This window comes from Vespa velutina, chromosome 5 (assembly GCF_912470025.1).
Source record: "Vespa velutina chromosome 5, iVesVel2.1, whole genome shotgun sequence".
NCBI lineage: Eukaryota > Metazoa > Arthropoda > Insecta > Hymenoptera > Vespidae > Vespa > Vespa velutina.
In genome coordinates this window covers 3,272,082-3,296,125 of record NC_062192.1, presented here as the reverse complement: position 1 = coordinate 3,296,125, position 24,044 = coordinate 3,272,082, and the positions used below count along the sequence as shown (strand labels likewise).

The 24,044-nt window shown below is 42.6% G+C and overlaps 1 protein-coding gene across 4 annotated transcripts in view; it reads left to right on the top strand.

Annotated features, from left to right (window-relative positions):
- The window catches only part of LOC124949488 (uncharacterized protein DDB_G0286105-like), an 88,769-nt gene that overhangs the window by 50,013 nt on the left and 14,712 nt on the right, over nucleotides 1-24,044 (top strand). Inside the window, exon 4 of one of the 4 annotated variants that reach the window (XM_047494589.1) lies at nucleotides 18,284-18,345. The exons of the other annotated variants lie outside the window; for them this stretch is intronic. The gene's annotated coding sequence lies outside the window, so the exon portion shown is untranslated. The remainder of the gene's footprint in view (nucleotides 1-18,283; nucleotides 18,346-24,044) is intronic. 4 annotated transcript variants of the gene reach the window in all.

Below are 24,044 nucleotides of genomic sequence, written 5' to 3'. Positions count from 1 at the left end.
CTCTCCTCTTCTCGTCAGTTTCCCGGGTTCCACCGTACTGCCTAGTCTCTGATTTCAATCCCCTACTGCCTTCTCTTTCTCTCTCTCTCTCTCTCTCTCTCTCTCTCTCTCTCTCTATCTATATATCTCTCTCTCTTTCATACATATACGCACACGCACATACTATGAACCACCACATTGCCGAACTACCCCCCTTTTGCCGCTCTTCCGAGCGCCACCCATTCAACCCCATCCCGTGTACAACTCATAAACTTTTGTACGGTGGCTTTAGTAGCTGCGAGCTAACTTCCGGTTTCGCGACACAGGTTTGTTTTTCTACCGGTCAGGCCTACTATAATCTTTCTTCACTGAAACTGATCGTTTTCATCAAATAGTCGATCTTTCCGATAGATCGTAGTGCTCGATATTAAAAATTGCTCGTCCGAACGAATGCGCGCGCATTTTGAAATTTTCACATCCCGACCAGTTGAATTTTATTGCTGCGTTCACTTTTTCCCCTACAGCAACGTTCCTGCCTGGTTTGCCTGGTCTCTCATCCCCCACTTTTCCACCTGCGCCTGCCATCTCGATGAATTTTTATTATTTCATAGCGACGCACAGGAGAGGGGAGAAAACGAAAAGTCCATTGAAGCGTGCGGTGAAATAGTAGTTATGTTACAAGGGCCACGATAGAGTTTATAGCTGTTTTTGGGATTGTTGGGAAAAATATAACGAAGCCTCTTAAGACACTAATTTAATTAGGGAGATAGAGAATGATACGAATGCACGTATGTTAATAACGAAAATTGTATTATTTTCTGGTAAAAGAAAAGAAAAAAAAAAAAATACGAATAGAGAATAAGAGAGAGGATTATCGCTTTAATTATGCACAAATTTTTAACGCTTGTTTCTTCTCAAGAGCCGAATACGAACTTTCGTGAGAATAACGAGAAAATATCGATCGTTTTCGCTTGATCCCTTTTACCATCTCACAATTATTAATATATTTAATTCCACACTAATTTGCTGATTTTCTTTACGAATGTTCCCTCGAAGATTCAAATCTCGCTCATCGATCGCAAAATGCCCTATTGTGAAATACAGGGTAAGAGAAAAAGCGAGAGAGAGAGAGAGAGAGAGAGAGAGAGAGAGAGAGAGAAAGAGGAAAAGGGAGTTATTTCGAACATACTACTGCGATTTATTCCAACCCTTCCACAACACATGAGACTGGCTTTGGGATGCAGAATGCAAACCCTGGCGGTAAACTAGCTGACCGCCAGTGGTTTTCATCATATAACTCGATTAGCCCTGAATTCTCTCTTTTTCGATATAATTCACAGGCAATGCAATTTTCAGTAATTGCAACGGCGGTAGAAAACAGTGAGTGGAGAGAACGAGAGAGAGAAAAAGAGAGAGAGAGAGAGAGAGAGAGAGAGAGAGAGAGATAAAAACAGAGAAAAGTGAAGCGACCTCTGTTAAAATTCTAAAAATGCATGAAAATCGCAAACAAAATGGACGTAGCGACGATTGATCGGAACGGAAGGTATTTTCATAGATTAATACAATGATTTGTAAAGAACGATTGGATATCGAATGGTTTTCTAAGTAAAACGAAAAATATAACGAAGAGAATACATTTTTATTTTCTTCCTTTTTTTCTTTTAATTTTTTGTTTCTTTCTCCGTTCTTTTTTTATTTTTTTTTATTTTCATAGATATTTTGGATATATAACATTAACGATTGTATAAATGATTTGAAGAAAAAAAGAGAGAAAGAGAAAGAGAGAGAGAGAGAGAGAGAGATTTTATTTATTACCTTTCAATGTTTGATCAAACAATTATTTGTACGAGATATATAAAGAAAATTTTGAAGGTCGAGCATTCTACCTTTTTTTTTTTTGTACGATAACGATCTTACATATTCGAGCATCATCGATCAGGTCTTGTGTCAATTAACACAATGTTTAAGGAAAATAAAGGAAATAATTATATTTTCAAGGGATTACGATCAACGAGTTCGCTTTGTTAAAAAAAAAAAAAAAAAAAAAAACAAAAAAAGCAAAAAGTAAAACATCTAACTTTTCTTTAAAAAGTCTAAAATTCTTTCGAAAGGATACGGAAGTTGCGTTTCGCATTCTAACCCAAAAAACAAGAAGCAAAAAAAACGTGTATAAGGACCGTTATATTTTTAATTGGAGAACGCAACTGTCGTCCAGTAAATTGGACCATTTGGCACGTGGCAGCCACGCGAGAATCCCCGTTAAACATCCAACGGAGCTGGGCGCTTAGGGTCCAGTCACGCTTTCCTCCTGGAACTGTAATGACAGGTGTTATGTATAGTAATTACGGTGTAGGTTTAACGTAGCTTATAGGATCGACGTAGAGAGGGGAAAAGATAGTATAAGAAGGAGGAAGAGCATAGTTACCGACCTTCTTTCATTAGTTTCATATTTTTTTTAATGTTCAGACCTCGCAACTTTAGGACTATTTTGACGCGATGTGCGAAAAGAAAAGTGAACAAAATTGCTTTCGAAAGTAGAACGAGTAAAGAGATAAAGAAAAAGGCAGCTGTTACTAAATCGAATCGTTGATAAGTACATACACATATATATGTGTGTATCCCTCTGTGTGTGAACGTGTAAAGTGTATCCCTCTTCTAACTTTCTCTCTAAGAGGACGAAAAAAAAGGGTTAACGCGATAGCCAGGACGGGACGAGACGAGACGACTTATCGCGGTCATATCATAATTTCGATGGAATCATGGCGTCGGCGTAGAACGAAATCGTTTAATACCACGGCCGAGCCGGTATCCAGTTAATCCTACGCGACTGAAAGAGCTGATAATGCACTTTCCCACCCTCTGCACCCTCTCATCTCTCGTAGCTCCAATCTCATGGCCGCCACCTAATTTCTGTTGAATTTTTCTGGGCATCGTTCGAAAGCGTGCGACGAGCTCGCTCGACAAATGCCTTTCCTCTTTCCTCCTCTTCCTCTACGTCCCTCACCATCCATCCTCCTGCCGTTTTCTATCGAACGGCCGATGCACGCGTCGATGCGCGTCCTTCCGAGCGGATCCGACAGCATGTCGTGAATTTTACATATCAATGGGTGCACGCCCGTCGTATCCAACGTCGCAACGATTTCCCAAAAGCGTATCCTTCTTTCTCGAAATAACGATAGCCAGAACACTTTTCTAACGGATCGTGTTCAGAATTGTAAATGTAAATTTTGTTACCTTCGGTTTTACGAATCAACCATATCTATCAATATTAATAAAATTTATCACGAGTAAAATGTACATAATTTAAATCATAGTATAATATATATATATATATAATATGAAATAATTGATACTTGTACATACGCGATCTTGATAATTTCATTGAACCGATAATATCTTATCGGTATAAAATAAATTTATCGTTTATTTTATTTTTTTCTTGTAGTAGCCAAATAGATCTCGAAAGTTTTACAGGGACATGTGAAAAAGATAATGATTATATGTATGTGCATGTGCATGTGTGAAATTTGTGTAATATATATATATATATATATATATATATATATATATATATATATATAAACACACAAGCTTACCGAGCATTCCGTATAAAATAATCTTTTTCCGCGATCGAGGACTCGAGCCGGCCATGTGAAAGAATGACAGATGTCACGTTCTCGCATATTTCCAAACTCCCTATCTCACACTCTAGTTCTTTCTTATTCTTTCTTTTCTTATGCATCGTACCTTTTTTCTACACAGAGAAAGAGAGAGAGAGAGAGAGAGGAAGGTAGATAGATAGGTGAAGATGAAACTTGCTCGTTTCACTATAGATATGCATGTATATGCATGCATGTGTATAAAGGTGGGAAAGAGAAAGAGAGAAAGAGGAAAAGAAAGAGAGAGAGAGAGAGAGAGAGAGAGAGAGAGAAAGAGAGAAGTAAATAAAAAGAAAGAAAGATAGATTGGATATTATTGGGGAAATAAACAGAGAGAAAGAGAGAAAGAGAGAATTTTAAAACAGCAATGAAAAATCATTTGCAGTCTAGATAATCGAACCTTCGACACAGTAATTATTATTATTATTATTATTATTATTATTATTATTATTATTATTATTATTATTATTATTATTATTATTATTATTATTATATCATCATCATCATCATCATCATCAGCATCAGCATCAGCATCATCATCATCATCATCATCATCATTATCATCATCATCATCATCATCATCACTATAATTTGAGTTGCAAATTAACATGGAACGAAAAAGAAAAAAAAACCGCATCTTTTATTACATATGAAAGAATAATGACGTTACGAAAATATGAGATACCTATAACATTTCTATAACTTTGTGCCACGTTATCGCGTGTTTGTTTGATGAATTTGCTTTCGTATAGAAAATAATGATCAACTGTAATTAACTCACACGTGATATCATTAGAATCAAAATTCTTATTCTTCTATGAGCGATATAAGATGCGTCATTTGATAATGATTTAACAATGACATTGAATATACTTTGATTAATTTTCGATTTAAATTTGATTGAATTTTGGAAGAAGAACTTGAAAGAAATAAGACGCAACAAGTTTATCGATTTATCGAGCTTCGATAAATTGAGATTGAATTTGACGATGAAAAAAATAAAAAAATCTATAAGCCTTACGCTCTAAGCTTCAAAAAAAAAAAGTAAGATAGAAAAAGAGAGAAAGAGAGAGAGAGAGAGAGAGAGAGAGAGAGAGAGAGAGAGAGAGCTAGAGAGATAGAGACAGACTGGAAAAACAGTCGCGAATATTGGTAATGAGACCGGTACGAATAGGACGTAGGACATAGGACGAGCGACGCGGACGAGAAGAAGGGTAGATGACAGGAGACGAATTAGCCCCGCGAATTAGCGTCCGCATATTTTTGCGAAAACGAGATAATGCAAAAAAGCGTGCGCTGGCCGGTCCGGGCTCGCACGGACGTCAGGCTGCCGATGGTGGTGGGCGAAAAGGAGGAGGAAGAGGAGGAGGAAAAGGGGGGTGGACGGTGGCCGCGGGATGAAAGAGGGAAAGGAGGTGCTACACGTTGAGGGTGGAGGGCGTGGCCAGGCGGCCTCTGCCAGCTTTCGAGCGAGAAAGAGAAAGAGGAGACGCGTTTCCGTGGTACCAGAACCTACGAGAGAACGAAGGGAAAGAGATAGAGAATGTGTGTGAGAGCGAGAGAAAGAGAGAATGAGAGAAAGAGACAGAAAGAGGGTAGAAGAGAAAGGGGAAGAGAAAGAGAGAAAGAGAGAGAGAGAGAGAGAGAGGGAGAGAAAGAGAAAGAGAGAGAGAGAGAGAGAGAGAGAGAGAGAGAGAGAGAGAGTGATGCTAATATGGAGAACGAGAGAGACGAAGAGAAAAAGTTATAGATGCACATAGGTAGGTAGGTAGCTACGTACGTACTCACGTACATAGACAGGTACACATAAATGTAGATGCGCCGATGTTAGCACGCGTGTGCCGACAATGCATGCGCGCGCGCGCGCGTGCTCGTGTGCACGCGTACGGTGCGCGCGGCGCTTAACTATAGCTGACGGTGGCCCGTGGGGCAACCAAGGGGGGTAGGGTGGGACAAAGGGGTAAAAATCATTGCGCGGTCCAGCCTCGAGGCTGATCGATGGTTGCTGCACACTCACCCCTTCACTCACCCTTGCACTCGGCCCTGCAACCATCAGCCACCTCGCGGCCTCCTCCTCCTCCTCCTCCACCTCTTGCCATCCGGCAGCCTCCTCTTCCGCCTCCTCACCTCCTCCTCACCCTCACCCTCTTTCACCCCCCGCGGACACATTCACTGATCCCTGGGTCTCACTGACTGGCCAGACAAAAAATGGCCGGTTCGAAGCCCATTCGCCGCTTCTACCCAGGCTGACGTCGGGTGTTTGATGACCTCTGGGGTGGCGGCCGCGAGAGAGAGAAAGAGAGAGAGAGAGAGAGCAAGAGGGAGGTCGAAAGGGAGAGAGGAGGGCGAGCACCGACGTCCGGAAAACCACCCCCGCCAGCACCCACCCTACCTACCACCCTACAAAGGGTGGACCATGGGAGGGAATCGATGACGGTGGATGATTTTACGTATAACGCTCTCGCGTCGCTCGGCTCTGCCCTCTTTTCACGGTTTCGGGAGAATCGCGACTCGCGTTTTTACACTCGCCTGCGTCTGATCATCTCGCGAAAATTAGATTCTAATTTAATCCCTTTATATTATCAGGGAACATTCTTCTATCATGCGTGGTACATTTTCGGCGCCATCGATTGCGATCATCAATCGATCGTCGGATTTGAGGAGAACGCTTCAAGAGAAATTCGCATTTCTTGTCTCCTCTTCGTCGATATCGATCTCGAGTTTAGGGCAAACACCGTGAGAAAAGGATCGGAGATAATCGACTGAGAAGGTAAGGATCGATAATCTTTCGTCGTTCATTGGTATTAAATCAATGAATGAAAATGATCGTAAGCGAATGATGAAAACCATTTTTGTTCTTTCTCCCTTTCTATCCTTCGCCGTCGAATGTTTATTTACGTTTAAATTATAATATTTCGGTGTTATAATGGACAACACGAAAATAAATCGTTTCATCGTATTCAGCGATGAATTCCCAGGCAATATATCAACCGCAGCTGATAAATTATCACGACAAATTATCTCTGCCTCTCTTTCTCTTTCTCTTTCTCTTTCTCTCTTTATCTCTCTCGTCCATTATTCGAGCACCGAACGATCGCGTAATTATATAATTGCGTACTTATCGTTCATCATAAAGTTCAATGCCGCAGATACATTCGATAACATGATATCGATCTGTATTTCGATATCAGTCATTTTTAAAGTACGCAAGAAGAATTTGTCGATAGGTCTACATCAAATATCATTGAATAAGAATCGTGCATTAGAAAATAAAGAAATCTTAATAATCTTAAACAAGGATTATATCGAACAAGAGGAAGTCGTGATCGAATCGCAAAAAGATTTGTCGCGTGTATACCGAACCGATCACGAGCTTTTAAGTTCGAACGTGGTCGGCAACTCTGAGAGTAGGTGGGGATATAAGTGTAGGTTGGAGGTGGAGGAAAAGGAGGTAGAGGAGGTGGAGGACGGTTTCCGTGCTCGAACCAGAGAAGTTCAACGCCAATGACACGTCGTCGTGCCGCGTTAATGATCTACCCGGCTCGGCCCCGTCGTCTCTCGAGTCGATCCTTAGGTTTCACACCCCCGGAGACAAAACAGGCCACCCCCCCGCTCACCGAGGCGTCCTAAACGGATGCGTGTATGATAGAATTTCTTCCGTCATTAAGAAATCCTTACAATGGATACGGGTTTCTAAGCGCGGCCAAACAAGTGTCGTCCGTATGAAGACACGTTAGGCGATCTTGAATCAACGTAGACAGTGGACAAAATTTTATCAGCGTGGCGCCGCGAGCTGCCGCGAAAGTACCGTTAGTGGTCCAACCCCACCTCGTCGATCCGTACACCCCCTTGATACGTACACCCTCTCTCTCTCTCTCTCTCTCTCTCTCTCTTTCTCTGTTTCTTTCTGTCTTTCTCTCTCTTTCTCTCTCTCTCTCTCTCTCTCTCTCTCTCTCTCTCTCTCTCTCTCTTTCTATCACTCTTTCGCAGGCTTTCTCTTTCTCTCTACTTCTATTCGTCGTGTCTATTGAAGTGACGGTAAACGCGACTCGTAAATATTCCTCGCACTTTGCGCTCCAGATCCGTCAGCTTTCTTCATCCACCATTCTCTGGTAAGCCTTTCTACCCATCCCTTCGACGACGTTGTCGTCGTCGTCGTCGTCGTCGTCGTCGTCGTCGTCGTCGTCGTCGTCGTCGTTGCCGAGCTATTGCTTCTTCTTCTTCTCGGGAGCGTAACTTGCACTCTTTTCCCTCTCTTTTTTTTTCGCTTTCTCCATCTCACTCGTTCGCGGAAGAACCTTCCTCAATAGACACGAATCTTTTGCGCGTCTACGTGGACCCTCCGGATGGTAGGGAGACCCGTATACCATCATCGTTATGCACCGACTTCTATAGAGAAAAAGGTGGATTCTTCGATTTTCCGGTAAAACCAGCTTCTCCCACCTTCCCTTGCTTCTCCTTGTTCTCTGTCTTCCGTTTCTTCTTTGAACGAATTTTCTATACATTCGCTTGGGTCGTTCGTAAGAATACTATTTTTCAAAACAATGACCATTCTCCCGCCTCCTTTCATTTTCAACATATCGTCCTAACGAAAAAAAAAAAGAAAAAAAAAAAAAAAAAAAAATGAAAAAAAGAAAAAGAAAAAAAGTAGACCACGATGCGAATCCTCGCGTCATGAAACCTGCAAGTGTAGAGTATCAATCTTTTTGAATGGCCGAGAATCGTTACGCTTAGGCGACGCTCATCGTCGACTACTCTGGATCCTACGATTTATCGTTTGAAGACCAATTTCTATCGTGGGCAGATAGTAAGGGAGAAAAAGAGGACGAAAAAGAGAGAGAGAAAGAGAGGAAGAGAGAGAAAGAGAGAGAGAGAGAGAGAAGAAATGAGAAAAAAAAAAGAGAGAAATATAAGAGAAAAGTAGGGAGGAGGAGCAGTACACCCAGGCACACTCGTACGAATACGCGGTAAAAGAGAACGAAAGAGAGAAAAAGAGAAAGAGATAGACGGAGAAAGGGAGAGATGGACGGGCAACTCCATCCCTGCCTAACCTACCCCAATCGAGGGCTTACGTTGGAAAGCTTGCACGACAGCGTAGGCAGTAACAGGAGAATCATCGAAAAGCCTGGCGCTTTGCTAGTTGCTGCTGCTGCTGCTGCTGCTGCTGCTGCTACCGCTGCTACTGCTGCTGTTGCTGCTGCTGCTGTTGCTAGTGATGCAGGGTGAACGAGCTACTAGTGGGTGGTCATTGAATAGACGGAAAAGGGAGTAAAAATCATTGAAAAGCGATGACTGCGGCCCGACGCCGGCAGAGTGGATCATCGAATGACCAGAGCCACCCCTGTGCCTACTTCTACCGACCGCCCTCGTGTGGACTCCGCTTTCATGATATCTACTGGAAATTAGCCAACTGGCTAACGACCAAATAGGAGTCTCGTGCCACTCCTCCACCTCCCCGGCCTTCGCCCTTTCCATCCTCACCCTTTTGCCCTCTTGTGTCTTTCTTCCTCTCCCTCTCCCTATCTCTCACCCTCCCTCCCATCCTCCTTCCCTCTCCCCCAATCTCTCTCTCTCTCCCTCTCTCTTTCTCTCTCTCTCTCTCTCTCTCTCTCTCTCTCTCAATGTCTCCCTTTTTCTCTGTCCATCTTCTGCCCTCGCTCGCTCTCGGTATATCTCTCGAAAGCTCGCTCGAGGCTACAATCGGCCGATCGTTTGTTCACTCCTCGCTTCCACATATTTATTTCCCGGCTTTCCTCCGGCTGAGTGCCGTTCGATGATTCAAGTTTGGGATGCAATGGATTTCGAGTCATCGGCTCCAAATCGGCCGTGAATGCGTTGTCCTCGCCGGAGAACTCGTTTTAAGAGATCGATCACCGATAGATGAACAATTGTCGATTTGCCAAGGAGTTGGTTTCGTTTTATTTTTCATCGTTCGTTTAGGATAATGTGTAAACTCGAAAATTCGCTCGAAGAATTCGACTTCTCGATGCTCGAGGCAATCCATAGACTACTATCTTACGAGCTCGAAAGGAAACGTCCGACTATAGAGGCCATTCCACGCAAAGCCGGAAGGTAGGATGAGACACGGGAACAAAAGTTTCGCGATTCGTGATAGAATGATAGACGTTTGTTCGGGAAAGAAAAATGCAAGATTCGCTGCAGTCACGAAATGGCAAATTGGAGTTGAAACTTCCCTTGTACGGGTTTGGGGTAGGTTGGGTTAAGGCGGGCTTGTAGTAGCGAAGAGCTAAAAGAGAAAAGGGAGAGAGAGAGAGAGAGAGGAAGAGGAAGAGGGAGAGAGAGAGAGAGAGAGAGAGAGAGAGAGAGAAAGATAGTCGTATTCTACTATGGAAAATACTATATGAGGGTAAAAGCAGTGGGCAATCGGGCTTCGTCTCTGCGAGGATTCTAAATAAGCGCTTAATTACGTGCTAATATCGTTGATCAGGATATGTATACGTGTCACCATTTTTACAAAATATTTTAAATATCTCGAAGATACGTGTTTTCTTTCTTCGAAGAAAGAATGACTAATTGATATAACGAAAATTTATCAGAATATCCGATAGCTTCTTTTCTCGATCAGTTGACAAAATCTATGATACTTGCTTGTATATTAAAATGATAGAACAATTCGAACAAATTCGTGGCCTAAGTACGAGCTTTCTCGCATAACCTTAAAAAATCTTAATGCGGTTTTCGGCTTCCTGTCGGAGGTAAAGTTTAAATTACACACGGATAAGAGGGAAGGAGGGTAGGACAAAAGTGTATATATAGTATGTGTATGTGTAAAGAGAGAGAGAGAGAAAGAGAGAGAGAGAGAGAGAGAGAGAGAGAGAGAGAGGTAGAGAGGGTAAGACCAGGGCTTTGGAAGATACACGAACCGTGGGTTCACGTGGTTCGAATGGGGTGTGGGCCGTGCGTGCGAACGCCCGAATGGAACACATGCAAGCTTTGATAAGCTTTAGGAATACATATACGTAGTGCCGAGCCATTCGAACCTCGCGCTTCACGGTTCGCATAATATTACGTAACGCGCGCGATTCACTGCTTTCCTTTTCACCCGCTTTCCAGGATCCACGCAACCCAGCCTGAGAGTCGACTTTTGCGTTATGAAAAAGATGGAAAAATAATATTCGATTGGTCGTCCCAAATTATCAGATCTTCTTTGGAAAAAGAACCTTGTTTATATTTGGATATCTTTAGAAATTCCAAATCATCTTGTTCTTGTTTCTGTATTAAGATATACGTAAAGTTTATTTAGTAAATATATATATATATTCGTACATCTTATTGCTCATCATTTAATGATAAATTTTCACAATATTGAGAAATAAAAAACTATCGATTCGACATCAATAGGAAAAAAATGTTTCCCTACGTAGGATATCTCGGATCACTGACATCTCTTTTGAAATAAGGGTTGCACCGAGCAACTAAGGCGTACCAGAAGGGGCAGATTGAGAAAGAGAAAGAGAGAGAGAGAGAGAGAGAGAGAGAGAGAAAGAGAGAGGATATGATTCCAAAGGCAGCGAGCGAGGTCTCCCTCGAAGTAAAGATCCTTAAAGGAGGGATCCCACTGCTTATTTATTTCTCTATTTGAATTTTATTATCTTGTTCCGCCGTCATGGATTCCCGGTTTACCTCCCGTTTTCTTTAACGCATACGATAAGAACGCTTCCGCAAACGTTGCGGCGCACATGTCATTCGAGTGAAAATCTTCTTTCTTGGCTTTTTTTCTCTTCTCTCCTCATTCTTTAAAATTTTTTGATAACAATAAAAGAGAATACCGATTGTTGATAAATTTTTGTCTTTTACAAAATACGTATATTTCCTGAAAAAGAATAGTAAGAAGATAATACGAGAATAATGTCATTTATTTAGAGTGCACAAAATAATTAACGTACACTCCTATTGTTGAGGATGTAAAATGTTCGTATTCGTATAATTCGAAATAATTTAATGAGATAAAGTAAAACAGTCTATAAGAATGAAAGATATTTAAAAAAGAAAAAGTGAAATAAAATGAATAGAGTATTATACCTAATAAAGTTACGAGGTAGAGAGCTTTAGCACAGATGCGGAATCTAATAAAGATGATCTCACAATAAAAGAGATCTGTAAGAGAGACAGAGATAAAGAGGAGAGAAAGGGAAGGACAGGGACACGCACGTCGTAGTTCGACGAGAGAAATAAAAGTGTGCTTGACGCGGTATGGATATAAGTTTCGAAGGTCCTCGAAAACGGCGTTCGCGCACACATGAGGTTTGCCAAATTGCCGTGTAGAAAAAGTTCTCTTTAAACGTCCCGCGCTCTCCATTCGCTACTTCCCCCTTTACTCCTCCTTTTTATCCATTTCATCCTCCTCTATCTCTCCTCTGCCTCTTCCTCGACTATCTATCTGCCACCAACGTGTTCTCCACGTCGTCAAGCTTTTACCGTTTTTCGGACACGGAAAACGTGTGTGGTAACGCGAATACGTGCTATCTACGTACCGGTAGAATCTGCCGAAAGGTATCTCGAACATAGCCTTCAATGTGCTCGTACGCATTGACGTACTTTCGACTCGTCTATCCTGACCCTTCGACCATTCCTCTCTTTCTCTCTCTTTCTCTCTCTCTCTCTCTCTCTTTCTCTCTCTCTCTCTTTCTCTCCATCTCTATCTATCTATCTATCTATCTCTCGTTCTTTGTCTTTCTTTCATGGAATCGGGCTTATCGATTGCCGATTCCACTGACTGTTTTCTGCTTTTTCATCATGGAAGAAGGAACTTATATTTGTTGGTCAAATCGTTTTTCTAAAAAAGAGAAAAGAAAGAAAGGAAGAAAGAAAGAAAGAAAGAAAGAAAGAAAAAAAAAAATATATATATATACATATATATATAACCACGAGGAATCTTTGAAGATTTTCATCTCCTTTCAAAATGTTAACCAGTACGTCTTTTTTCCTCGAGAAACAATCATACCTAAGTTTCTCTTAGCGCACTTCTTAATTACCCAGTACGACAGAATACCAAGCTTAACCTCGTCTCAGATTTATGGGTGCTTTAACCTTCTTCGTTCGTTCAAACCGAATTTCATCCTACTTAGCCACGTCGCTGGCTCGGGCACTCGTAAAAAATGCGAGCGAAAAGAAGGGTTCCAGTCTTTTTTCCCTCTCTCGAATCCTTCCGCTTATTTCTCCTTCTCTACCTCCCCACTCTTCCCCCCGCCTTCTGCCTCCCACTCTTCCCCCCTCTACGTCCTCCTCCACCTCCTCTCCCTCCCCCCGACGCCCTTCGCCGTCTCAACTCTCCATACTTTGCCTTCCTTGCGAACATGACTTAAAGCGTATCGTCCTTCAGTCGAATGGAGTTTCGATGGGGTGATTTCGACGAATCGTTCGCTCGTTCGTTCGTTCGCAGACCGCTTGCGAGTCTCCGAACTTCGTCTCGATTCGATGCGTGCGCTCTTCGAGCGAGCGAGCGAGAGAGAGAGAGAGAGAGAGAGAGAGAGAGAGACGTTCGCTTTTCAGATCTCTCTTTTGCTCTCATCTCTCTCTTTTTGCAGTAGTCGAACTGTGCTCGTTTTATCGAATTTCATTAATACCGTTGATTCGTCTATGGTTGTGAGAGAGAGAGAGAGAGAGAGAGAGAGAAAGAGAAAAAAAAAAGCTTTGCAAATTAAACGTCCAGCTAAATTTCTAGTAGTATGTCGAGCAACGGTTCGCCAATTAATTCACGGTGAAATGTTCAAGACAAAGAGAATCTAAATAACGATAAGATTATAAAGTAATCATAATTGCATCGACGAAGATGAGATGGATGGAAAGAAAGGAAAAGATAAAGAATACGTTTCTTCGAGCAATCGTAATTTCCATCTAAGTGGAGATTCGTCGATATCGGATAGATATAACGGGAAACCTCCTGTACGACGAAAATAAAGCACTCAAGGAAAAACGTTGAAGCGGATCATCTTGGCGTACTTGTTAAGAGCGAGAAACAAACGAATTCTCGATTAGAAGTAACGCAAAGAGAAAGAGAAGACGATCGGAACGTGAGTAGATAAGAGCGAAAGAGAAAGAAAAAGAGAAAGAAAAAGAGAAAGAAAAAGAGAAAGAGAGAGAGAGAGAGAGAGAGAGAGAGAGAGAGTGAGAGAGAGAGAGAGAGACAGGAGTTCTGAGGAGTCGGCTGCCGACTCGACGACCTCAGCCAGCAGCCGAGAAGCAGTATAAGAAGGACAGAGAAGGAAAGAGTTAAGAGTCGGCTTGATGACGAGCGCTGTTGCGGAGCAGGAAACGAAAAGGGAGAAGATGGGAGTGGTGGTGAAGGAGGTGGTGGAGGTGGAGAAGGAGGAGGAGGTGGAAGAAGAGGAAAGGGGGTGGAGGGGGTGGAGTAGACTGGATGGAGGAGCCCACGTTGCAATGATATCGATTCCAATGCTTCTTACTAGACGTGGTTGGTTAGGGTGGGCAACCCCTTACTTTTTATCCCTTTTCCTCCGCCTTGCCTCCCTTCACCACCCTCCGACCGCGGTTCTCGTCTTTCTCTCCCGGCCTCGCCAACTCCTTCGATCCTCTCGCGATATTTTACTCGGTTATTTCTACTGGCCCCTCTCTCTCTCTCTCTCTCTCTCTCTCTCTCTCTTTCTTTGTCTTTCTCTCGATCTTTTTCTATCTTCATCCCTCCTATCTATATCTTCTTTCCACTCTTTGGAATCGCCCGCATTGCTTCAGATAGGCTCGTCATTTGAAGACGAAGGAAAATTATTCTTGTCGATCAGTTAGCCGGCCGGAACTAGTCAGAGATTATATGCCTTGTTATTCCCGGACCAAACTCCTTATCCATTGTAACGGACATCTACTTTTAATCGACAAAAATTGCTGGATTTTCATTTTAACATAAATCTCGATGCACTTAACGAATCGCGGATCTCGAACGAAAAATGAGAAGAAATAGGATGGTCTGGTAGTTAAAGGTAAAGAAGAACGATAAGGAGGGAAATAGATAGGTAGACGAAAAAAGGGAGAAAATGGAACAGAAAAGAAAATTGGAAGGAGGCAAGAGAATTCAATACATACACGCACGTACATGAAAACACAGAAATGCTACACATATTCAGAAGATCCTCTGATTACTGCGAGTTCCGTCTTTCGCCGTCTGTCTTTTCGTCTTTCCCCGCTTCATCCACTTGACGAAACGGTTCGTCTCCATCCCTAACTCTTTCTCTCTCTCTCTCTCTCTCTCTCTCTCTCTCTCTCTCTTTCTTTTTCTTTTCGTCATCCTCCCTCTAGTGGCAAGCTCTCTTCGTTTAATTGATTTCTTAAGACCCGATGGGGGTTCGCGGATGTGACTCTGAGCGGATGCAGTTTTTCCCGCTTCTCTTCTCCCTTTTACTCTCTCTCTCTCTCTCTCTCTCTCTCTCTCTCTCTTTCTTTCCCTGTCTTTTTCTATCTCTGTCTTTGTCTCTCTCTCTCTCTCTCTCTCTGTCTCTCTCTCTCTCTTACTCTTATTCTACCATCCTTCGAATGTCTCCAGTACTCCCGGATTTTCTTCCTCTCTCTTCCTCCTTTTTTTTCTCTCTAGACTACGAGGAGGAGAAGGTGGAGATGAGGGAAAAGAATACGAAGAACAGAGTCTGAAAGAGAAGAAATCGGAGATGGATGATGAGAGAAGGAGTAGTAGGGAGAAGATAGAGGCGGAGAAAAAGGAGGAGGTTGGACCCCGAGGGAGGGAGATGCAAGATATTGCAGCCCCGCGGGACACAGGGACGTAATCTCCACGACGGTGCCGGAGACGTATTACAATCCCGCGGTTCTCCAACTACGAAGTCACTCGGTTCCCGTGCATGAATGGCCCATTCTCCTTGGCCTGTCTCTAGGAAAGTCTCTATCTATTCCGATTACTGCTCCACCTTCCCTACCTCCATCTCCCTTTCTCTCTCTCTCTCTCTCTCTCTCTCTCTCTCTCTCTCTTTCTTTCTCTCGTATCCTCGAAAGCTTGGAACATCAGCCGAGTTTTACCCCGCTTTTTCACCTACCAACCTACGCCTCCGTCGACTCTACAGCCGGCGGCCTCGGAGAACAAAGATTTCATTTTTCACTGGCACCAGGGACCAAGGCGAGAGCCCGGGCTCAGGACAGCGCGGTGGAGGAACTCTTCTTGCGTTGCAGATTTCTTTCATTACTACTCTTAATCACGGTAACGTTCCACACAGTGGAGATCTTCTATATCTATCTTTCTCTCACAGATTTCTTGCTGTGCCTTCTTTCTCAAATCGGGCCGGATGATCTTTTGAAGGAATCCTTCCTCGGCGTTATTACTCTGCCATAGTACTACTTTCGCATCGAGGTCAAAGCCGTTTCTAGTGGAACAGAAAAGAAAGGAAGAGAAAGGAAGAGAGAAAAAGAGAGATAGAAAAAGTGTTCGAAAGAGCAGGAACTAGCTCGAGCCTACTGGTTCGAATGTGATTATCGATCGAGTTTCTTGCATGCTTGCTCGGAAGAGCCTTCCTTAAAAACATCCTCGCGGCACCCTTAGCACCCGGAGACCGTTAAAGAGTCTTTCTCGTTCTCGAGGATCGACGGCGACTCCCTCGGTTCATCTCTTCCTCCCTTCTTCTTGTCGCCGTCGTCGTCGTCGTCGTCGTCGTCGTCGTCGTCGTCGTCGTCGTAGACGTATAGACGGCGAAGGGGTGCGAAATCGTACGAGCGTGTATACTGAGGAGGAATTGGAAGAGGACGAGGGCCAGGACGAGGGCCACGGTAAGCTAGAGAGAATCAGAACGAGAAAGAGAGGGTCAGGACGAGGGGGATCGGGAAAAGAGAACAAAGAGTGCAAGTATAAGGTGGACGGGGTTGGTGGAGGGGGATGTAGCCTCGACGTTCGTTCGGGGGTGGCGTTCGGGTGGGTGGTGCATATAAGATGGGCGACGTACAATGCACGCACCCTCGGCGCACTCGAGGCTCCTCAAGCAATACTCCTGAAGGGTGGAGTACGGAGGGAAGATTCCGAAAACTCGGCCGCTCAATACGTGCCTGTGTCGAGCCGGCTCACCCTTCGTATTTTCTTTCCTTATCCTTCTCGTCTGCCCTCTTTCCTTATACCAACTCTCGTCCTTTCCTTTTCCCTTTTTTTTTTTTTCTTCTTTTTCTTTCTTCATCAGTCGTGTCGATCCACGAGCCAAGAGGAATTGCGTTTAACGCGTTGAAGAAAAAACATATCTTTTCGTCGATTAGACGATTTAAGATAAGAAAGACAACACTGTAATGATTAAGACGATCGGAAGGTACATTTACTACGTGTGATTTTCTTCTTCCTCAGGGATTTGAGCACCCCTTGTAAGGTGGATACACCGGTGACACTCCAATGTTCCTTGTGCGTTCTCCGTAGCGGCTGGTTGAAGCTCAAGTGGAGTCATCGCTTGTGAGAGTGCTTACCAGCCCAACGTCGTCGACATCGTCGTTCTCCTCCTCCTTCTTCTCCTCTTCCTTCTCCTCCTTCTCTTTCTCTTCTTCTTCCTCCTTCACCTTCCAGAGCTCCATATCCGTCCTTCGTTCTGAAGGAGAAGACTCGAAGGCGAATCCTCGAGCAGCGAGGCATCGTCTACAACATTTGAGAGCGACATAAACCTTATTCTTACGCCACTTTACCACAAGATGCAGTCACGGGTAGGGTGCACCCTTGCCTCTAGCGTACCTACGCTATGATAATCCCTTCGTCCTAACGACGATGGCGACGAGCTTTCAAGATTACACATAGACCGGCTAGTATTCCCTATACTATTCTCGTCTTGCATTGTGTCTCACTTGCATCGTCTTAAATTTTTTTTCTTTTCTTTCCTTCTCTCTCTCTCCCTCTTTCTTTCTCTCTCTCTTTCTCTCTCTCTTTCTCTTTCTCTCTCTCTCTTTCTCTTTTTCTTCTCTCTCTTTCTCTTTCTCTCTTTCTCACTCTTTCACTCTCTCTTTTTTTTTCTTAGTAGAGTACATCTACGCATATAGATGGTACGACTCCTCGCGAGTCGACTTTTTCAACGTCTTTGACCTACTTCCACTCTTAATCATCGCTCACCGAACGGTTCCATTCTTCTGTTCTCCGTCGAGGAAAAACGAGGAGACGTTTCCATTCCTTGCGTTATCTTCGAAAGAAACAATCGCTTTTACTCAAGAGAATTCTAAAGCAATGCAGAATCTTCTTTTCTATTATTTGTATATACTTTTATAGATTTTCTCCTTTTTTTTTTTTTTTTTTTTCTTTTAACGAATTAGAGTAGACGTGAACTTGAAAAATATAAGACGTTATATCTTTTATTAGAAAATTTATGAAAATGATATGAAAAAACAAAATAACATTCTTCAATCTTTCGTCTTTTGCATTTGCATTTCCATGCAAGAAAATGAGAACATTGCGAAAGATTCAGGTGAGAAAAAGAAAAATAAAGAGCGTAGTAATTCGTGTATTTCGTTTGTATAGGTTAGCAATTGTTGAGTTTCTTTAACTGTACCAAGGGGGGTGGGGAAAAAAAATAAACATTCTTTTATATCGCCGTCTCTTTCATTCGCTCACATCTCTTGTGTAATCTCAACTCGTAATGCAAGACTTGTATTACGACTGAAATGCTAAGAGCAAACGGTTTCTTTTCCTCTCTATGTACTTTTTTCTTCTTTAGGTTCAAACAAGCCGTTCGTTCCGTCGTGCTCGTCTCCGATGCAAAAAGAAATTTACTCGGTAGTAAGTACACTGTATGGAAAACGAAAAGAAGGAGGAGAAGGAGGAGGAGGAGGAGGAGGAGGAGGAGGAGGAGGAGAAATTCGTCCTCCATCGGCGGAGTGCTACTTAGAGAAATCAGAGCGACGTACCATGATAGTGGCGGCACGTCGTCGTCGTCGTCGTCGTCGTCGTCGTCGTCGTCGTCGTCGTGCTACTTACGTCGTACGTAGAAAGAGAAGAAAAGGGAAGGGATGGAAAAAGAGATGGTGAAAAGAGGTAGAAAGGAGTAAGAAGAGGGGTAATGTCGACGGTACACTCGTACTCGTCATCAGAAGAGCTTTTCTTGTTCTTGATGCGCGTTGGACAATGGCGAGAAAACGTTCTCTCCCTCCCTCCGGCGCGCTACCTCGTTCCGCGTCTTTTGCCACCCACACCCTCCACCCCCTGCCATCACCATCAACCACTGCTCGAGCTACTTGCGACGATAAGAGAGAGAGAGAGAGAGAGAGAGAGAGAGAGAAAGAGAGAGAGAAAGAGAGAGAGAGAGAAAGAGAAATAAAGAAAGAAAGAAAGAAAGAGAAAGAAAAAGAGAGAGAGAGAGAGAGAAAAAGAACGAGTCGGAGGAGGCTCGAGGAAAGAGGATGAGGCCTTTTCAATGTCCTCTTCTCCCTCGCTTCTCCTTAGACGCCTCATTCCTTCGCCTCCGCGCGATCCCTGAAGAAAAAGGCCGTGCACGAAAAAAAAAGGAAAAGAAACGGACAAAAGTAACCGAGCGCGCGTCGAGGCACTCGTCGGAGACGCGGATGACACGCGAGTTCCGGGTGCACTCTTTCGCCAAGAGAGTGAGAGAAAAGGAGGTTGATGGCAACCGTCGTGCTTTCGGGGTTGAAGATAGGGGGTGGTAGTGGGAGGAGGGGGGATAGAACGTGCTATATGCCTTCAGGAATTCAAGAAAGCGACGGCTTTCGTTGAATGCGTCGAGAAGGCATGCATTTTACCTCTTCTTCCCTCTTTTCTTTCCTCTCTTTCTCTTTCTCTCTTTCTCTCTCTCTCTCTTTTTCTCTTTCTCTCTCTCTCTCTCTCTCTCTCTCTCTTGCTTTTTCTTTCTTTCTCTCTTCTTGCTTTTCTTTTTTAGCTCCTTTCCGGCCGGAGGGCCGAGTGACGACGGCCGTGCTTGAAAGGGAAGAAAGGAGGAGAGAGTGCGAAAGAAAACGACGTAATATGCTCGAGTGGTGCGAAGTGACGATTGTCCCTTTCTTCGCGCACGAGGCGCGTCTTCCGACACCCCCAACCCTTACTATCCATCTCTTTCTCGTTCTCTATTTCTCTCTTTCTTACGGTCCGGCAACTTTATTAGCCATCTTCGCCTCATTCCTTCATGCCTTCCTTCTTTCCTTCCTTCCTTCCTTCCTTTCTTTCTTTCTTTCTTTCTTTCTTTCTTTCTTTCATTCTTTCTTTTCAATTTCCCCGAGTGAAGCATTCCTACTTAGGTACATCGTGTCGTACTCGCGTAAAGACATGAGAAACGTTGAATCAAGTGTCCCGAGATCTGCTCCTTCTTGCGTTAAGTATACTCGTGAGACCCTTTCTCCTTGTAAGACAACTTTTTAATACATTTCGATTGTTCCGATTTTTTATAAATCAATATGGTTTATTCAATATTCTTATCTATTACATTTTTATTATTTACATTGAAACTTCATAGATACAATATATACGCGCATATATAATAATATTACAACAGATTGTGTTAATAAGATTTTGTTATATTTTAGATCTTTTAGATTTTATATAACATTTATTTATATATAAAAAGAGAGAGAAAAAGAGAGAGAGAGAGAGAGAGAGAGAGAGAAAGGGGGATGGTGTGGGAGGGAGAAAAACGTGCTTATTATAAAATCCAGTATATAATATAATACATTTCTATAACAATTATGCACCGAGAAAGGTAATCTGCTGATGAAACGAATACTCGCTCACGCTTCTACGATTGCGTGGTATGCATGTTAGAATAGGAAACTCAGCAGGACACGCTTCCTACGAACAAGTCTATACATCATCTCTCTTTCCCTTCGGTCTCTTTAAAAACAATATAATTTTTTTTTTTTTTCTTTTTTGTTTGCGCGTCACGTAGGTGCTTCGAAGCGCGACAAATAGAGACAGGAAGCGCGTGTCCACTGGACCAGGTATCCTTACTGGAAGCTTCCACTTTCACGCAGAGGAAATGAGCTCTCGCTTCTTCCGTTCCTATACCTAGGGAAAAATGGTTACAAGGGTGCGTCGTACGACGACGCAAACGCACACGCGTGCGCGCACGTGCTATATGCACACACACCTACATGTATGCACGCATACAACTCTCTTCGTAGACGCGAATAAAAAGCGAACGAAAATAGCCGATTCGCCCTGGTACGGCTCGAATTTTTCACTCGACCGGCCATATAAAATTACTTCGCTGCATTAAGCGAACTGACTAACTTTAAAATAACGCGAGCCTTGTGTATCGTGTTTCGCGACAGAACGGAGGAAGAGAGATAGAGAAAGATAGAGAGAGAGAGAGAGAGAGAGAAGTGGGGGGTAAAATAGGTTGTAGCTAGAAAGCGTAGCGTGCATGTCCAGAAATAAAAAAAAAAGGAAAAAGGAAGGAACAAAAAATACATTAATATGTTTTGCATTTCGTTCAAACAAAAATTGAAAGATGATCATGAGAAAAGGAAGAAAAGATGAACAAAATTATCAAACAAAAGAATTAAATATAAAAATGATTGGATGAAAATGAAAATGAAAATGAATAAGAAAACAAAGAGAAAAAGAAAAAGGTAAACGAAACGAAGGGAGAAAAAAAAAGCGAGGGAAAAGATTTGAATAACATTTCTTTTCGATTTTTGGTCGAGATGAAGATCGATAGGCCTTATAGAGACCAATACACGAAGCGTAGAAGAGAGAAAGAGAGAAAGAGAAAAAGAGAGAAAGAGGGAAAGAAAGAAAGAGAGTAAAAGAGAGATAAAGAGAGTGGGGAAATGGTCAAGGGACCGATGAGTTCGACGGAGCGAGTAGACTTAACTGGAAGCTTCCACGTTCGTAGAGGAAACGCGTCCGTCCTTCCTTCCGTTCTTCCGTGTGTCGGAGAGAAAAGGGAGAAAGAGTGCGATGGATATCGAAAAGCATCGATGTGCATGTTGAAAGATCGGAAGAGAGTGGGAGAGATCGAAAGACAAAGGAGAAAGGGTCAGGTTGATGGTAGAGAAAGGGGAAGGAGAAGGAAAAAATATTGTTGGTAGGAGAAATGTGTAAGAGAGAAAGAAAGAGAAAGAGGGAGGGGATGAGGAACGATACCTGTGCGACTGTCTGTTGTCCGGATGTCCGTTGTTTTGTTACAATCACGTATCCGTATGGTTTTACGCGGCCCTATATCGACACGTTAGCGTCGTCGACACGTCGCCATCGTCATCGTCGTAGTCGTAGTCGTCTAACGCCAGGAACCGATCCAGGATGTGAGTCGTAACTGGGAGGATATGAGGAAAAGGCCGGGTGAGAGAGGATAGGTAATAGCGTTGATCAGAATGGGAGGACAGCTCGAGCTTGAGTGGCTCCCAGGAATGTATAGGTACGAAAGGTGTGGAACAATGTATTCCGCCCTTCCCAAACACGCGTCATTGTTTCGTGGAAACAGGAAATGATATATTAATTGATTCGTTTCTGTTTCTCTCTCTCTCTCTCTCTCTCTCTCTCTCTCTCTCTCCATCTCCCTCTTTCTCTCTCTTTCTCTTTTTCATCTTTAATGATCACCATCATATCAGACAATTCAGTTTGAAGTCTATATGGGTCTAGTTCTTCCTGATTCTGGATAAGAAACGATCTATGGATTCATGTAAATGTTCCAAAAATTACGAGTTTATAGACTCTCTCTCTCTCTCTCTTTCTTTTTCTTTCTCTCTTACTATCTCGATCTTTTCCTTTTTTTCCTTTTCAGTAGCTAACCTGGGTTGATATCCATCAAAATCGAAAGAATCGAAAGTTTTTGTCGTTATGTTTGAATTATGGATCAATGAATGTGAGAATGAATGAGCGACAGTGATAAAATGGAGAAAAACGAGAAAAAAATGTTTCTACGTTACGATGATGAAGGAGAACGATAACGACGATGACAACATAAGCATACTCCATGAGTGTGCGTGCTTCGGGTTACCGCGTGATTCTCTCTCAGTCTATCTCTCATAAAATTATACATACCAAAGCATGCGCCTATGAATACTTTCTACTTTTGTCAATATTATTATGTCGTTTACTGTTTTGCGAAAGTTGCGTGCAAAAAGCATTTCTCGTATGGCAATACGAGAGTGAAGAACGTTTACATAAAGAATAAAGAGTATAGTATATTCAGTCACTCGAATATCTAATAGAGAAACATTTCAAAATTTTTTTTCTTTTTTCTTTCTTTTTTTTTTTTTTTACGTGAAGCATAACGAGAAGCATAACATCTTTCGTTCGAAAGAAAATTAAATAAGAAATTCGTATCAGTCAACAAGAACTTTCTTGAGTGTTTGATTTTACAAAGGACATTTTAAAGACCCTTATCTACGATTCATAATAATCACGAAGATAAGCCGTTTCAATCAAACGGAAAAGACTTGTTACAATTTGAAGGAAAGATCGAGACACAAATAGAAATTGATAGAGAACAAAATTCATCTTACCTTCTTATGATGAGAAAACAAATCGTTCGCTTCGAGCAGCATTTCTTTTTCTTTTTTTCCTTCTTTTTTCATCGTGAGAGTATAACCCGAAAGAAGACCTCCTTGCGAATGATAATCCCTTGCCGAGGGAATAAAAGTATCGACAACGACGACGACGACGACGACGACGACGACGACGACGACGACGACGACGAAAGCTACAGACACTATTTTCTCCCCTTCGCTCGACGCAAACTTCCTTCCCTGGGCTTACTTATACTTTCAGACGATTATCGTCGGCGTCTACTTTCACGTCGTCTAATTGATCCGAGAGAGAAAGAGAGAGAGAGAGAGAGAGAGAGAGAGAGAGAGAGAGAGAGAGAGAGAGAGAGAGAGAGAGAGAGAGAAAGAGAAAGAAAGAGAGAGATAGAGAGAGAGAAACGCGAAAGGGGTCGTGAATTGACTCGATGAAATATTTAGTCGTTCACCGCTCGGGAGAGACTTTTTTCTTCGCATAATCGCTTATTCATGCGGTTTCCTTTAAATCTCAATAATCCATTGTTCGGCCACGCTTCTCTAAATATTAATTAAAAAATTATAGGACGAAGTTGTCCGGGTCATTACCGATTACGGTAAAAACGTGCTATCTTTTCTTTTAATAAAAGAAAGAAAAAAAAAATTGAGATAATGAAGAATCGATTAATTAAAATTAAATTCGAACGTTCTTATAATTTCTTTTTTTTACGATATTAGATAAACGAAATGAACAAGAGGCAAAATCAGAAGTATCAAAATAGAAAGGTATGAAGTTTCTAAATATAAAAGATACAAATATAGAAATAGGGTAAGAGATATACGAGAGCGAGATATAGAGTGGGACAGAACGAAAGACAAGAGTATCGACAAGAGGATACTTCGTTTCCATCGTCGTAAACTGGACCAGAGGCAGAACTTAAGGCAGTAAAGGGCGGTCGTAATACACGTAAGCCGACATAACGAGCCGCTGTATCACATAACAAAGTATTATAAAAGCATTTTATTGTT